Here is an 18,717-nt window from a genome sequence, read left to right as displayed (position 1 = left end):
GTAGTAGTAGTAGTAGTAGTAATATTTTAACATTCTCATATATTATTATATAGTAATTTGAAAATAAATGGATAATTAATCAAAACAAAAATGGTAACTCACCACAGTGATGATGTGGAAAACTTGGGGAATAACTAGAATATATTCCTCTACAATATATTATTCCTTACTTTTGGACAAATTTTTTTTTCATATATTAATATTATATGTTTAAAACGCTTATTTTAATTATTTATAATATATTTTATAAAAAGGTCATATTATATAATACTGGCTATAACTAAATTTCATATTCATAAAAGCTTAAACTAACAGAAAGGTCAAAAATAATTTTTTTAAAAACATTTTAAAATGTACAATACATTTCAAACATTACACTGATAATATTATAAACCTTCAAAAACATTCAAATCAGCACAGAAATGAATAAATATATAAATCTTCAAATATAAAAAAGCCAAAACTATAATATCTAGTGGCATTACTTGATCTTAATTTTTAAAAAAAACATTTTGTCACTATTCAAAATACCATTTGCATAATTGATTGCAATTGGCAGATAACAAGATGAATAACAAATTCAAAAGTATTTTATTCATTGACTAAAGTAGCATTAGCAGTTACAGATAAAATTGGTATATTTTAACTGGGTTCAAGCTATATTTTATGACAATACCTGGATGACTCCTAAGCTTCTGGATAATGCTAACATTTTTTGGTGATACCAGACAAATCTTTGCGTTATGTGCCATATATAACCATCATCATCATCATGATAATAATAATTATATTAATACCAAAGAAACCAAGCAGACCTGCAGACAAAAACAAGTAAAAAATCGAAGAGAAAAGTGGCACAATAAACTACTCCATGAACAGCATATAAAAGACATTGAAAGAATAGTCAACATATCCATAATGCGGCAGTGACTGAACAACGGAACTCTGAAGAAATAAACAAAAGTACTTATCAAGCCAGCACAAGAACAAATGCTTTGATTAAATACAGTAAAACCCAAAATTGATAAAGCATCCAATGACAGTGTAACCCAGGTCTCACCCACATGCTAACTCCAGCCCTGAGCCACAAAACAGGTCTCAGTTCAGTATGACATTCAGTGCCAATCTCCCCTCAGTCATCAGTTCCAGCACACATGCAGTCGAGCTTGGGTCAATATTCTGGAATAGCAATCCAGGGGTTTGGGAAACACTTTTCCAGTTCTGGGTTCCACTCAGCTCTTCAGTCCAGGATCCACATGGCACTCAGAAGGGTACAACCTCTACAACAGGTAGACTTTAACTCTAACCTTCTTCACAGTCACTTACTAAACTCCAGCACAACTCAATTCTAGACTTCTGTTATTCCTGGAGGGAACACCTTTTCCACTATTCTCCTCAAGTATATTTACAGGGGCACTTTCAGGGGCTATATATATATTCACAAGGCTCCTGTCCATGCCTATCCTGAAGAGAGATTTTATTTCCACAGACTGCACTCCTCCTAACAGTATAACCTCTCTGTATCAGGCTCAGACCCCCTTAGTCTGACCCTATCCATCGATGACCCCACTCTGGATCCACCCTGGTCCTGGGGTGAGCTCGCCCTAGCCCCTGATCCTGGACTGGACCTTCCTCTATTCATCCGTAGCACACTCCATTCCTGATTGTCACTTTATGAAACCACAACCGGCCTCTTACAGCCAAATGATCTCTCTGCTTTCCAGGATTCCTCTTTCCCTCCTCCAGGTCAATGGCTGAAGCTGAAGACACTGTGGACCACGTGGAGGGGCATAATCGAAAGGGACGTCCTTGTTTCGATTTGGACGTCCTCTTAAAACGTCCCCATCCAGGAGTGGGGAAACCCGTATTTTCAAAACAAGGTGGACGTCCAACTTTCATTTCGATAATACTGCCAGGGACGCCCAAATCCTGAAATATAGTTGTCCTTAGAGATGGTCGTCCCTAGACTTGGTCGTTTCTGATTTTTGGCGATAATGGAAACCAACGACGTCCATCTCAGAAACGACCAAATGCATGCATTTGTAGTGCACTGGTCCCCCTGACATGCCAGGTACATAGCTCCCTTACCTTGTGTGCTGAGCCCCCCAACCCCCCCAAACCCACTACCCACAACTGTACACAACTACAATAGCCCTTACGGGTGAAGGGGGGCACCTATATGTGGGTACAGTGGGTTTCTGGTGGGTTTTGGAGGACTCGCTGTTTCCTCCACAAACGTAACAGGTAGGGGGGGTAGGCCTAGGTCTGCCTGCCTGAAGTGCACTGCACCCACTAAAACTGCTCCAGGGACCTGCATACTGCTGTGATTGACCTTAGTATGACATATGAGGCTGGCAATCAATATTTTTAAAAATGTTTTTTGATGGTGGGGGGGGGGGGGGGGGGGGGTTAGTGACCACTGGGGGAGTAAGTGGAGGTCATCCCCGATTCTCTCTGGTGGTCATCTGGTCATTTCGGGCACCTTTTTGTGCCTTGGTCGTAAGAAAAACACGACCAGGTAAAGTCGTCCAAGTGTTCATCAGGGACGTCCTTGTTTCTTTCAATTATGGGTCCAGGATGTCCTAGTGTTAGGCACTCTCAAGTCCCGCCTTTGCTACACCCCCAATACGCCCCCTTGAACTTTGGTCGTCCCTGTGACGGAGTGCAGTTGGGGACGTCCAAAATCGACTTTCGATTATACCGATTTGGGCAACCCTGTGAGAAGGACTCCCATCTTCCGATTTATATTGAAAGATGGGTATCCTTCTCTTTCGAAAATGAGACCATTAGTCACTGACTGCAAAAAAATAAAAAATAAAAATCACCTACACTAACTACAAAAAAAGACACAACAAAGCAGTAGTCATGGTACACTGGAAAATTTGCTGAAAGTATCATTTGCCTATAGCCATAAATTGGTGGAACCACAAAACCAAAAGCATTATAGAAAATGAACAAGTCAAACTTCTCTAGCACTTCAGGATAAAGACTGACAAACATTTGCCACATAATAAACCTGATCTTACTGTAGTTGAAAAGAAGCAGGTGTGGATTATAGATGTGGCAATATTAGCATATAGCTGTGTTCAGGACAAACAGTTGGAGAAGATTGCACAATATCAAGACTTGAAGTTGAGTGACTCTTTCAAAATCCTGTAGTTGTGGTTCCCCTAGGAACTGATGCCATTGGAGCAATGTCAAAAGATCTGAAACAGCATCTAAATACACTGAACATTGACATAATCACCATCTGTCAAATGTAGAAGGCTGCACTGCTTGAAGCTGCCCACATCCTGCTGACATCTAAATATCCTAGGTTCTTGGGAAGGACTTGATAAATGCAATACCAAACCTAGCCAGAAATTCTGACAAGCTGTGCAAAACCACAATAATAGTAAGAACAATTGGCAATAAATATACAGTTTCTGTCATCAATTATTCTACTGGAATTGTACACTGGACACAAGCTGAAGTAAATAAATTTGATTGAAAACCAGGAAATTAATGATAATAAATCATCATCAACAAAAAGTTATAGCTAAATTTATCAGTTACATATATGCGTAAATACCTGGAATACGTATTCTGACACAAATATCATCCAAGTCCAGGTTTATTTTCTGTTCTATTTCCTTGATAGTTTTATTATATATCATAGTAGATGTTATATAGCATAGTAGATGATGGCAGATAAAACCTGTATGGCCCATTTAGTCTGCCCAATAAGATAAACTCATTGCATATGGTATGAAGTGATACATCATATGTATACCTAATCTTGATTTCCCTTGCCATTTTTAGGACATAGACCATAGAACTCTGCCTGGCACTGGCCTTGTTCTGAAATTTCTGAGGTTGTTATCAAAGCCACTGAATAGCTTCACTCCAGCCCATCCAAATCTATTCAGCCTTGATCAGGGCACAGACTGTAGAATATTGCTCAGCACCGGCTCTCTTACTTAATCTCCGCTAAGCTTCTTAGGATCTGATTCTTCTAAATAGGATTCCTTTGTGTTTGTCCCATGCATTTTTGAATTCCATTACTATTTTCATCTCTACCACCTCCCGCAGGAGGACATTCCAGGTATCTACCATCGTCTCAGTAAAAAAATACATCCTGACATTACTCCTGAGTCAGCCCCCTTTCAACCTCAATTCATGTCCTCTGGTTCTGCCACCTTCCTGTCTCTGGAAAAGGTTTGTTTGCTGATTAATACCTTTCAAATATTTGAATTCAAATATTTGAATGTCTGTATCACCTCTGTTTCTCCTTTCCTCCAGGGTATGTTTTGGTCAGTAAGTCTTTCACGTACGTCTTGCTACATAAACCCCCTACCATTTTAGATGCTTTTCTCTGAACCGCATCAAGTCTTTTTTCATCCTTGGTGAGATCATATCTACTAAATTATAATCCAGAACTAAATATAACTAATTATTGTGAATGTGCTCAGAAAATTAAAGTAGGAGCACCACCAAAGCGGAGAACTGTGATGCACTCAGGAAAAGAGTGGTGTAACCAGCAAAGCTCTTCTATAAAATAAAGGAGGATGACTGATTGCAAAATAAAACTTTAATTCTTCAAGAGACCTGACACAGCACTGTGTTTTGGCAAAAATGCCTACCTCAGGGGTCTGTCTGAAAAAAAAAATTACAAAAGGAAGTAACCAATGGTGGTCAATTTGTGGAAAACTGTCTTGAAAAAAGACACAATTCCAAAGGAAAACAAGAAAGTTTATAGGAGACTTACAAGCACAGCAAAACTAAACAAAATTTAAAGGAAAATTAAAGTGTCACATCAGTCATCAAAGTTCCAGAAGAACATATCTATCATTATATTCATGTAAGTCATTATGCTCATTTTATGTTGTTTGAACAAACTAACAATGAGTGACGGGGCATTGAAGATGTTATTTGTATCATATCAAGTTTGACCCTATGGACTTTGATTTGGAATGTGGAATTCTGGACATTATCAAGGTCTTTTTCACATATTAAACTTCACATAAGTGTCCATAATCTCAATATTAGAACAACGATTATGGACACTTATGTGAAGTTTATGCTGCTTATCCCAGAAATATTTTCCCCCAAGTCCAATTTAATAATGGTCTATGGACTTTTCCATTAGGAACCCGTCCAAACCTTTTTAAAATTTTGCTAAGCTAACTGCCTTTACCACATTTTCTGGCAACAAATTCCAGAGTTTAATTACACATTGAGTGAAGAAAAGTTTCTCCAATTCGTTTTAAATTTACTACTTTGTAGCTTCATCGCATGCCCCCTAATCCTAGTATTTTTGGAAAGCGTAAACAGATGCTTCACGTCTACCTGTTCCACTCCACTCATTATTTTATAGACCTCTATCATATCTCCCCTCAGCTGTCTTTTCGCGAAGCCAAAGAGCCCCAGACACTTTAGCCTTTACTCATAGGGAAGTCGTCCCATCCCCTTTATCATTTTCGTCACCCTTCTCTGCACTTTTTCTAATTCTACTATATCTTTTTTAAGATGCGGCGACCAGAATTGAACACAATATTCGAGGTGCGGTCGCACCATGGAGCGATACAAAGGCATTATAATGTCCTCATTTTTGTTTTCCATTCCTTTCCTAATAATACCTAACATTCGATTTGCTTTCTTAGCCGCCGCAGCACACTGAGCAGAAAGTTTCAATGTATCATCAAGGATGACACCTAGATCCCTTTCTTGGTTGTTGACTCCTAACATGGAACCTTGCATGACGTAGCTATAATTCGGGTTCCTCTTTCCCACATGCATCACTTTGCACTTGCTCACTTTAAATGCCATCTGCCAATTTAGACACCCAGTCTCCCAGCTTCGTAAGGTCCTCTTGTAATTTTTCACAATCTTCCCGCAATTTAACAACTTTGAATAACTTTGTGTCATTAGCAAATGTAATTACCTCACTAGTTACCCCCATCTCTAGGTCATTTATAAATATGTTAAAAAGCAGCAGTCCCAGGACAGACCCCTGAGGAACCCCACTAACTACCCTTCTCCATTGAGAATACTGACCATTTAACCCTACTCTCTGTTTTCTATCTTTTAACAGTCTGTCTTTTGGGCCCTGAACGTGGAACAGGTAGCACTTCATAAAATTCTACCCTAGAGATTCTGGATTTGAGCCTAAATTTGGTTTCCAGAACCTCCCTCCAACATTTTCTTATGTCATTGGTACCCACATGTACCAAGACAGCCAGCTCCTCCTCAGCACTATCTAAAATCCTATCTAGGTGATGCGTGAGGTTCGCCATTTTCGCACCAGGCAGGCAAGTCACCAGGCGATCCTCACATCCACCAGCCACCCAGCTATCTATATGCCTAATGATCGAATCATCAACTACAACAGCTGTCCTAACCTTTCCCTCCCGGGCAGCACTTGCAGACATATCCTCGGTGTGAGAGGATAGTACATCCCCTGATGGGCAGGTCCTGGCTACAGGAGTGCTTCCTACTTCACCAGAGTGATGCTCTCCTTCTTGGAGACCTCCATCCTCCAAGGTAGCACAAAGGCTACTAGACTGGAGGTGGGACTTCTCTACAACATCCCTGTAGGTCTCCTTTATGTACCTCTCTGTCTTCCTCAGCTCCACCAAGTCTGCTACTCTAGCTTCAAGAGAACGGACACATTCTCTGAAAACTAGGAGCTCTTTGCATCGGCACACACATATGACATCTCACCAACAGGGAGATAATCATACATGTGACACTCAATGCAAAAGACTGGATAACACCCCTCTTGTTGCTAGACTGCTGACTCCATCTTAGTGTTTTTGAGTATTAAGGATATTAGCCTAATATAAAAGTGTCTTTTAGATTATATAGTACATTGTATGATTTATTTAGTGTTTCCTTCTTAGATGGTAATGAAATGTATTTAAAACTCTGTAAGAACACTCCTTGCTTATTACCCTAATTACAATAACTGACTATAAATGAAGAGTTGTCCTAGGGGTGGGCAGGAAGACTAAACTGGATCCTGCAGTGCATGCTAGATTCTATCTGTTAAAGCTGTGGTACAAAGTTTTTAAAACTAAGTGGAAAAGACTATGGAGATTAGTTGATAAAATTTGCTTTTTATATTTTTATTTTGTCTAACACAAACCTACAATTCCTCCTTTAAACCAGGGGCGTATCTGCGTGGGGCCACAGGGGCCTGGGCAGTTCACCTGCCTCATGGCTCTTCAATGGACCTCAAAATGCTTTTGCAACAGACTGCTTTGTAAGTTATAACTTTTGATCTAGACCTGCTACTCTACCTTGCCTTACTTAAGCACAGATTATCTGTAAAGATCTCTTAAAACCTACCTCTCGTGTGCAATTGTATATTAAATCAACCTTTTTGAAGCTAAAATTACGGTCTCTTTGTGTTCTGAGTATATGGTATCTTTTATATATACTTAATTTATTTAATTTATTGCAATTATCACCTTTGGTGATTGGTGGAGAAATTAATATCCTAAAACTTATAAATACAGCACCTGCTCTTAAATTATAAACAGTAGTGAGTGCTCTCTAGAGCTCTTTCCCCCAAGATAAATTATTTCTTGTAAGAAATCGATCGCCAGGTGTAGAGGAGATGGCCAGCTTCGTTTTTCAGCCATAATGGAAACCGGGCCTGGCCATCTGAAACCCGGCGAAATGCAAGGTATTTGGTCATGGAAGGAGCCAGCATTTGTAGTGCACTGGCCCCCCTCACATGCCAGGACACCAACTGGGCACCCTAGGGGGCACTTCTACAAATTAAAAAAAAAAAGCTCCCAGGTACATAGCTCCCTTACCTTGTGTGCTGAACCCTCCAAATCCCCCCTAAAACCCACTACCCACAACTGTACAACACTACCATAGCCCTAAGGGGTGAAAGGAGGCACCTACATGTGGCTACAGTGGGTTTTGAGGGGGGGGGGGTTGGAGGGCTCCCATTTACCACCACAAGTGTAACAGGTAGGGGGGGATGGGCCTGGGTCCACCTGCCTGAAGTGCACAGCACCCACTAAAAACTGCTCCAGGGAGTTGCATACTGCTGTCAGGGAGCTGGGTATGACATTTCAGGCTGGCATAGATGCTGGCAAAAAGTTTTTGTTTTTATTTTGGGTAGGAGGGGGTTGTTGACCACTGGGGGAGTAAGGAGAGGTGATCCCCGATTCCCTCCGGTGGTCATTTGGTCAGTCGGGGCTCCTTTGCGAAGCTTGGTCGTGAAAAAAAAAGGGACCAAGTAAAGCCGGCAAAATGCTCGTCAAACCTGGCTGTTTTTTCCATTATCGGGAGAAGCCAGCCATCTCGTGAGCATGCCCCTGCCCCGCCCCCATCCCGCCCCATCCTGCCTTCACTACCCTACCGACACGCCCCCTTGACGTTTCTCCGGCTCCACGACGGAAAGCAGTTGAACCCGGCCAAAATCGGCTTTGGATTATACCGATTTGGCCGGTTTCAGGAGATCGACAGCCATCTCCCGATTTGTGTCGGAAGATGGCTAGGGATCTCGTTCGAAAATGAGCTGGATAGTGATTAAAAAATTGTGCCTTTCTTTTTCTGATCACAAATATACAGAAAGCACACACACACACACACACACATGCATGTAAGCATTTATAGTATGTGCACAGGGTTTGGAAAAAATTCCATGAGCCATGCTCTGCATGCTTTTCCCACTTGCTTTATATGCAGTCCTTGTCTAATTTGTATTTCCTTTTTTAATAATGATTTGTACACCACTTTGTTGTTTTAGCAAAGGTAACATGTGCTACTGGATTAGCACATGCTAATTTCATTAGTACACGTTATTTTACCACAGGCCACATTTTATGCAATAGAGTCTAATTACTAACAGCGTTAATATGCAGCAATGTGGTAGCATGTAAGTTTAAACTTTTTCAAGTGTGGGGATTTTTTAAGGTATATTATAGCATATGACTTTTATAATTATAGCTAAGCCGTTTTTATATACAGTAGTAGCCAATTGATCAAAAAAGGGTTGGTAGAATCCTAGTTAGAAAAAGAGAAGCTTCCAAATGTATACTATGTAGATATTTCCAGCATTATTTTGTCACATTTCTGAGAAACATTATTCATGATCTTGATTAGCTTTTGTAAGCAATTGTTCTTTGTGTTTCCCACTGGCAGCAGCTGTGTATTTTCCTCTTACTTTCACATTATGAGTTGTAAGTAGGCAACAAAAGCACAATACTAAGCCAAATTGCTATGCACTATAGCAATGCAGGTTAAAATTTAAATGCAAAATGAAAGCAAATCTTCCTTAGCTCTCATTGGGATAAAAACAGATTAGTATAAAAATGAAAATGTCCCCCCAAAAAACAAAACCAACCTGATGTTAAAGAAATTCTAGACAGTTATCAGATATTCCATTATTTCTGAGATCTGTGAGAGTTGTGTTGATGGTTCTTCTACGTATTTCCTACCTTCTTTTTGTATCCATTTGCAGCCTGACTCAGGCCCATGAAATATGCTGTCATGGTTTGCTCAGGCACTGCACTTGTGCTTCTAGCCGACATGATAGTAACGGAATCTACGCGGGCTGCAAAGAACAACTCATAAAAAAACTCCAGATCGCCCAAAATACAGCAGCCAGGCTGATATTCAGCAAAACACGCTTTGAAAATGCCAAACCCCTCTGAGAAAAGTTGCATTGGCTCCCAATCAAAGAATGGATCATCTTCAAAATCTGCACCTTAGTCCACAAAATCATGTACGGCATAGTCCCAGGATACATGACAGACCTTATAGACTTACCAATAGGAAACAAAGTCAGATCGTCAAGATCCTACCTAAACCTACACTACCCAAATTGCAAAGGACTGAAATACAAAACACGCAGCCAGCTTCTCCTACATAAGCGCACAACTATGGAATTGGCTTCCAAAAGCTGTGAAAACAATCCACTACCACTTGAACTTCAGGAAATCACTAAAAACCTACCTCTTCAAAGAGGCCTACCCCAACGACCCCACGTAACCCACTTCACCTACCAACACAGCATGACTATGATCGAACAGGACATCACACAATCTTCATCCATTCCGACCCTTCACTTATACCTCATATGATCAGTATACAACTTTGTATTTGTTATCCACCGACTGGGCAAATGCCTTTGATGGTACTATATTGAGCCTGCCACATTGAGCCTGCAAATAGGTGGGGAAATGTGGGGTACAAATGCAACAAATAAATAAATAGTACAGTGTGAGTCTCTCCTGCTCACTTAAATCACTTTGAATATTGGACTCTATCTATAAAAATGATGAACATACTATAATAAAAACTTTAAAAGAACAAAATAAAGAAAACTTGAACATATACAGCCTATGAGAACCAGGCAAGGATGTGCGGACATGCCCCTTGCATGCATTTAGGAGTAAGTCACAGGGTGGGAAAGACCAAAGCGATGCAACAAAGATGGCTATAAAGTCTTTATTGAAATGCGAATTGAGCCAAATTAAAGAGTGTAGGACTCTACACGGAGCTTGTGTTTCAGCCAGAGCCGTTATCAGAAGTCCCAGACAACTTCCAAAATGAAGACAGTAAAAATAATGGCTCTCTGCCTGATGTCAATAGGAGCTTGAGGCAAAGCGAATGTTGCTACTTCAGAATCGCTGTAGTAGAAAAGGGTTTATAGTGGAGGAGTAGCCTAATGGTTAGTGTAGTGGGCTTTGAATCTGGCAACCTGGGTTCAAGTCCCACTGTTCCTCTCTGAGAACCTGGGCAAACCACTTAACCCTTCATTGCCCCAGGTACAAAAACTTAGATTGTGAGCCCTCTGGGGACAGAGAAAGTACTTGCATAGCTAATAGCACTATAAAAATGATTAGTAGTAATAGTATGCACATACCTTTGAAAATGTTAGGCACCTGCATAGAATTTTACCCAGAAGACACATGAACCTCAAAAAAAGTGTAAATGTAAATGTCTAGTTTGCTTTCTCTTTGAAAATGTGGCACATATGTGTTTTTATTCAAATGTGCAATTATAAAAATCCCCCTTCATATCAAAATAGCTGGAACACCATAGTACTTTCATAAAAGCAAAGGGATATGAGCAGAAACATCAGGTTTTGATGTCAGGGGTAGCAGACCATTTGTAAAATAGGTGTCTGTGTGAAGCTGAAGAACTGATCTAAATATGTGTCATTTTATTCAAAATCCATTTGGGGGAGCTGTCACTTCCCTAGCACTCTCTCTAGCTATGCCTCTGGATGTGAGGAGATTCAGCAAGTACAAGAAAAGAAATATGTACCGAGCTAGGACTTGACCATTGATAATCATGCAAAGGAAAATAGATATTTTTCAAATAATCATATTCTCAAATAACACAGCGGAGAGCAAGTAAACAGTTCTCTAATCTACCAAAGGCAGGACCTCCTCAATAGAGATAGGTATAAAAGGAATATAAATTCTTGTGCTGATACATGTTTAAGTCATATTCAATATTACTTGCTGTGAAATAGTCGTATAAATTCAGAGTATCATATTATCATGTACTGACACTCATCAGCAGGGTAACACCATGGATTGGTTTTGACATAATGTGTTTGCTTAGGAACAATTCATGAAGGTATGTTGTCCCACAGTTTCTTGCATCTTAAAGGTGTGAATACAAATAACTGAATTTAATGCCTCAAAGGACGTTTTCCAAAGATCAAGGGTGCCAACTTTGTATAAACAGCCTAAAATTGAACAAGTTAAGCCCAGAACTAAAGACACCTATTTTCAGTGGTGTGCTGGAGCCGGTTGTTAGATTTTCTTCCGACTTGCGAGCCGTTTGCTAAAAAGCGTGAGCCGTCTCTCCTCCCTACCTCTGGATCCGGTCCCTCACCGACCTGACTCTGAGTCACCCTGCCTTGTCCTTCGAATTCTTCGGGGCAGGCAGTCTTGCCTGCCCGCTGCCAGAGCTGACTCTCCCCCGCTACCGGTTCGCGCTTTAAAAATGGCCACCGAGACTTCCAGAGGCGGCCTCGCGAGACTTCTACTGAAGTCTTGGAGGCCGCCCTTGTAAGTCTCGGTGGCCATTTTGAAGTGCGATCCGGCAGCGGGGGAGAGTCAGCGCTGGCAGCGGGCAGGCAAGACTGCCTGCCCCGAAGAATTCGAAGGACGAGGCAGGGTGACTCAGAGTCAGGTCGGTGAGGGACCGGATCCGGAGGGAGGGAGGAGAATTCGCTGAACAACTCGGAAGGGGGTGTCAGGGGAGAGAAGGGAGTCGCTGGGCATGGGTGGATGGATGGAGGGGAGAGAAGGGTCACTGGGTATGGGTGCATGCAGGGCAGGGGAGAGGAGGGTCACTGCTGGACATGGGTGGATGGAGGGCAGGGGAAAGGAGGGTCACTTGGTATGGGTGCATATAGGGCAGGGGAGAGGAGGGTCGCTGGGTATGGGTGCATGGAGGGCAGGGCAGGGGAGAGGAGGATTGCTGGGTATGGGTGCATGCAGGGCAGGGGAGAGGAGTGTCACTGGACATGGGTGGATGGAGGGCAGGGAAAGGAGGGTCACTGGGTATGGGTGAATGCAGGACAGGGGAGAGGAGGGTCACTGGACATGGGTGCATGCAGGGCAGGGGAGAGGAGGGTCGCTGGGTATGGGTGCATGCAGGGCAGGGGAGAGGAGGGCCACTGGGTATGGGTGCATGCAGGGCAGGGGGAGAGAAGGGTCGCTGGACATGGGTGGATGGAGGGCAGGGGAGAGAAGGGGAGAGAGAAGAAATGCTGGACATGGATGGAGGGGAGGGAAGAGTGAGGAAGGAGATGAGATGAGGGAAAATGAAGAAAGGTGAAAAACTGCACATGGATGAAGAAAATAGGCAGAAGCTGAGGACCAGAAATGAAGAAGAAAGGAGGAAAGGAAAGAAATAAATGGAAAGGAAGCCCTGGAAATGGAGTTAAGAGGACAAATAGCAGCAGAATCAGATACTGGGCCAGCATGATCAGAAAAACAGTCACCAGACAACAAAGGTAGAAAAAAATCATTTTATTTTCATTATAGTGTTTGGAATATGTTCTCTTTGAGAATCAGATGCTCAACATTAAAAGTTTATATTTATTTACTTATTTATGGCATTTTATCTCACATTAAACATGAATTAGATTGGAACCTGGGATCATTTAATTTTTTTTCCTGGAGTAATACATTGCCACCCCCCCCCCCCCCCCCCCCCCAGGCTCTCTCCCTGGCTATAGCCAGCTCTGCAATTTGGAAGGGCGCAGAGGGAACGGGGACACAGAGAGGGGCCAGGGGGGCGCAGAGGGGGACCAGGGAGAGAGCCTGTTGTTAAACATTTACCAGCATACCAGTGCCTATTTTCCATGATGTGTGTTCATGTGTCAGCAGTTATTGTTTACAAATGGACCTGACCCCCTCTTCTGACCTCTACAAGGCACTACATTAGCTCTGTATATCCAGAGAGTTAAGCCCATGACTGCTGGTTACCAAAAACAAACTAAGCCTTAATCCCAATTCTTTATTTAATCTAACTGATGACAAGATTAAAAAAGAAATCAGTCACTTACAGCAGCATTGAGATGGATTAGGTATTCTGCACATACAGATTGAGTCTGTCTGTGATCAACCTCTCTCAAGAGAGGAAGAACTGTCAGTGCATGGTAATTTGGATACTGAAATCAACAGGCATAGCAGCTGCAGAGGTAACCATAAGTAACCACACAGAGGTGAAAAGTCATTATACCTTTCTATCCTGAGAGGATAAAAAACAAGCAGCAGTTTACTGCCTCAACATGGAGAGTTCATACCCTCTACATGTTGGATCTAAGACCTAGGTACAGCTTCTAGCCCTCTCTCAATTCTCTTACAGAAAGCAATTAGAAGGAGGGAGAATTCTGCTCCTCCCAGCATGCCTAGATGCAAGCAGTAACAAAGCTCAAAAAGAAGCTGAGTGCAGAACACAGGCATGTCTGTAGTCCTTTGTGATTAGCTATTGTTAACAGCACAGGTGTTAACAATGGCTAATCACAAAGGACTACAGACATGCTGGGACCTGGTTCCATATACACAACTTATAATATACAGACAGGTAATCAGATATGCATAGAGCACAGGCTACCCCATGTAATGGGGAAGAACACTCACACCTGATATCAGAAGATACAGCTATTAACCCTTTACTGATAACGAAACATTATAAGCATGCAAGCCAATGCAAGCTGAATCTTTTGTAGCTTGACAAACTTCTTGTCATCTCAGACTTTCTGTTATCCTGGTGACTTCTTTTTTCTGTCTTGCAGGAGCTGAAATGTGAAATAAATAACACAAAACAAACAACATAAAAGAGAGAAAGAGAAAAAGTCTCTGGAGTGGACAATGGTCCACAGAGTTCATGTCTCTTCATGAGGTACAAAGAGCACCACTTGGGTAGCTGGTCAGATGAAGGTCTTCGCTGATCCTTGATTCACAGTGTTCACTTCCATGTTGTGGACTTTACCATCTTGGCTAGTAAAGGTCTTGATTACAGGCCCCAAAGGCATGATTGTCTTTGAGCAGTACAATGTCTCCTTCTTCGATATTAGGCTTTGTGGATTGCAGAGTTGGAAGGTTGGGATCATTTCCAATTATCCCAAAAAGACATCTGTGAGGTTCTGGACTTGTTTCCAGTGACATTTGAAAATGTCTTTGCTGTTAAACTCTCCTGTTGGAGTAGGAGTCGTGTCTGTCTTCTGTTTTAGGAGCATGTCTGGTGTTAAAATCCATGGTGACTTAGGGTCAGAAGATGCTTGTACTAAAGGCCATGAATTAAAGATAGCTGTAGCTTCTGTGAGGAAGGTGGTTAAAGTTTCATGTGCTAATCAAGTAGATCCAGTTTCTATAAGCATAGTATCTAGGATGTGGTGGGCAATCCCTATCATCCTCTCCCACAATTCACCCATATAAGAAGAATGAGGGGGTTGAATATCCATGTACATTAATTTTTATCACAAAGTTATTTCTCGATGGTGTGATTCTCAATTTTAGTAGACGCGATGTTCAATTCTCTAAAAGTGCTCACAAAATTGGTTCCACAGTCAGAACACATATATGTGGCTGGAACATGAATTGAGAAGAATCTCCTGATTTGATTATGGATGAAGCCCAGGACTACTTTATTGTCAGTGTGAACACTGACTGTGCTTACTTGAATGTTCACTTAGTAACAGCTCTACTATCTCCACTGCCAGCATAATTCTCGGAGTGGAATGGTGTTAAATTAACACTGTTAATGGGATGTGGTACTAACTTGGCCTCGTTGAAGATAAAACCCCACATAAGATATTCCTTCTGCATCTGTTGTTTTTAAATAGGCTACTGAAGCTATGCCTTTTTAAAGAAGCATCTGAGAAGATGCAAATCTCTTTGTGGCTGGCAATACTGACTTGTGCAAGAATATATGTGCGTGGTATTTGAAGCAGTTCAAGAACCTTTAGGGAATCTTTCCATTTTCCCAGTCTTGTTTCATTTCTTGTGGTAGTGAGTTATCCCATCCATCAGTACTTTGGGACAGTTCTCTTAAGAAGGATCTTTCTTGAATGGTACTGAAGCCACAAACCCCAATGGGTCATATAGACTGTGGAAAAGACTCCTCTATGAGTATATGGTTTGTCTTGAGTTGAGACTCAAAACGTAAAGTTATCTCTTTTTAGGTCCCAATGCAAACCAAGGCTTTACTGAAGTGGAGGTGTATCTAATAAGTCTTTGGCATGATCCTCTACAGGAAATGCTTTCATTACCTCTGGAGCTTGGCATAATATCAGTTTAGAGCACAGATACCAGTTCAGGTAAGCCTCTGTTTAATGTTTAATTCCCTCCCCCCCCCCCCCTCCACACCCCATCTCCCATCATCCTAAGGCTGATCTTTGATTAATAGGCTTTCCAGCCAGTTAGGAGGTAGACGTGGAGGGGCATAATTGAACGCGAACACCTATCTCCATGGGCGTCTATGTCCGAAAACGGGTACGTGAAGAGGCGGGACAGACTGTATTTTCGAAAAAATGGACGTTTTTTATCTGGGCATTTGTTTTTTTTAGCGATAATGGAAACTAAAAATGCCCAGCTCACAAACGTCCTAATCCGAGCCATTTGGTCGTGGGAGGGGCCACGATTCGTAGTACACTCGCCCCCCTGACATGCCAGGACACTAACTGGACACCCTAGAGGTCAGTGCGGTGGACTTCAGACAACGCTCCCACATGCATAACTCCCTTACCACGGGTGCTGAGCCCTCAACCCCCCTCCCCCAAAACCCACTACCCACAAATGTACATCACTACCATAGCTCTTAGGGGTGAAGGGGGCACCTAAATGTGGGTACAGTGGGTTTTGGAGGCCTCCCATTTACCAGCACAAGTGTTACAGGTAGGGGGATGGGTCTGGGTCCACCTGGCTGAAGTGCGCTGCGGTACCCACTAAAAGTGCTCCAGGGACCTGCATACACGCAGGCCTCTAGGACTTGTTGCTGCTATGTAACAATGGCACACCAGTTGACACCTGAAGACTAATCTCTCCAAAAACATCCTTTATTGGAATAAGCACGCTTATTCACAGTTAACTGCAGATCAGAGGTTGTGCCCCACTGGCAACGAGTCTCCTTGGTACTGAGATGAGCAGTAGGTCAGAGCTGGCAGAATGCTATACAATGCCCTCTTTCAGCCACATTCAAGGTAAGAACTAAGTTCTGTAATGTGGCTAACATGTGAAAGGGATCTAAAACTGTCTTACAAAAATGGCCACTACCTCATGGACTACCAGAAACAAACAGGGCACACTCTGACCCAGTAAGCAGGGGGAAAAGCACCATGGGAGTAGAGCCTACCAACTACCAACATCGTGAGCATTTGCCACAAGCTAGTGGAATCACGGAGCCCAATACCCTACACCCACCACAATGCATTGCTGATGTGACTTTGCAGTGTGCATAACAGAAAAGGTGTCACACTCACCCAAGAGCCACATCAGAACCAGGGAAAAGCTGTCACAGGATAGAACACATTCTGCTGTCATGGAGGTGGGTACAGCATTTGAGGCTGGCATAGAGGCTGGAAAAAAGTTTGTAAAGTGGGTTTTTTTTTTGGTGGGAGGGGATTAGTGACCACTAGGGGAGTCTGGGGAGGTCATCCCCGATTCCCTCCAGTGGTCATCTGGTCAGTTGGGGCACATTTTTGGGACTTGTTCGTGAAAAAAAAGGTCCACAAAAAGTGACCCAAAATCGCGGTCAAAACGCCTTTTTTTTGATTATCAGCTAAAGATGCCCATCTCTCCTCGGCCGATAACCACGCCCCAGTTCTGCCTTCACCACGCCTCCGACACGCCCCCGTCAACTTTACCCGTTTCCATGATGGATTGCAGTTGGAAACGCCCAAAATCGGCTTTCGATTATACCGATTTGGGCGCCCACGGGAGAAAGACGCCCATCTCCCGATTTGAGTCGCAATGTAGGCGTTTTTCTCTTTCAATTATAAGCAGGATAGTAGACTGAAGCAAAAAAAGAAAAAAAGTCCCCCCCCCCCCAAAAAAAAAACCCCAAAAAAACCAATCTACAAGTGTTGTGTCTGCTTTATTTATTTTAGGAAGAAAAAGGAAAAGAACCTCTGCAGAAACACACAAGCCACACAGACAGCAAAGATGATCCAAGGAATGAAGAACAGATGAAAGTAATGCCAATAGGGATTTTTTTAAAATTTGAGGAGGAACCCAAATTGGTCAAGATTTGGCTTTACCTTTGTCAGAGGTCTACAAACATCCTATATAATAAAATGCACCTCCAACATTCTGAAGCTGACTGCATGGCTGAGGCATTCCTGCTCTCTATATCCATCTCCTGAATTGACATCACGTACTTCCGGGTTCGTCACAAGCAGAAGTGACCAACCACACGAGGTTTCTCAGCTTCAGAATGTTGGAGGTGCATTTTATTAAATAGGATTGGTCAGTTCCTTGAAGCACAGACAAAGCTCTGCGTCCTGCACAGTAATGCTCAGACACCAGAGAGAGAGAGAGTGGGGGGGGGGGGGGGGGGCTAACACCAGAGAAAGGGAGGGAGGGAGGGAGGGGGGGGCCTGACACCAGAGGGGGGTGGAGAGGTATCTCTGTCACACACACACTCTCACACACACACACTCTCTCTCTCTCTCTCACAGTCAATGTCTTTCTCTCTCTCACTCTCACACACTGTCTCTCACACAATCTATGTCTCACACTGTATCACTTTCACTCTCTATGTGTCACACAGTCACTCACACACTCTCTTGGTCTCATACACTCAGTCTCACAGAGAGTCTGTGTCTCACACACTCTCTCTCGCACACACTGTATCTGTGTGAAACACACTCTCTCTCTCTCACACTGTGTCTCACATACGCACTTGCACACACTCTCATTCTCACACACACATACACTCTCTCTCTCACAGACACACTCACACCCAGACTCACTCTCTCTTTGTCACACACACACACTCGCACATTCACTCTCTCTCTCACACACAGTCACTCTCACATACACTCTCTCAAACATACACACTCCGAGGAAATCCTTGCTAGCGCCCGTTTCATTTGTGTCCGAAACAGGCCTTTTTTACTAGTATTTTAATAAAAACAAATAAAAATAAAAGCACAATGGTCTAAAGAATTATTATAACAAGTACAAGAATAATAATAAATAACAGACATAACACATACTGTATTAAACATATTCAACATCAAAA

This window comes from Microcaecilia unicolor, chromosome 3, assembly GCF_901765095.1.
Source record: "Microcaecilia unicolor chromosome 3, aMicUni1.1, whole genome shotgun sequence".
Taxonomy (NCBI): Eukaryota; Metazoa; Chordata; class Amphibia; order Gymnophiona; family Siphonopidae; genus Microcaecilia; species Microcaecilia unicolor.
The sequence above is the reverse complement of the archived record's forward strand: the minus strand, read 5'-3'. Positions refer to the sequence as shown.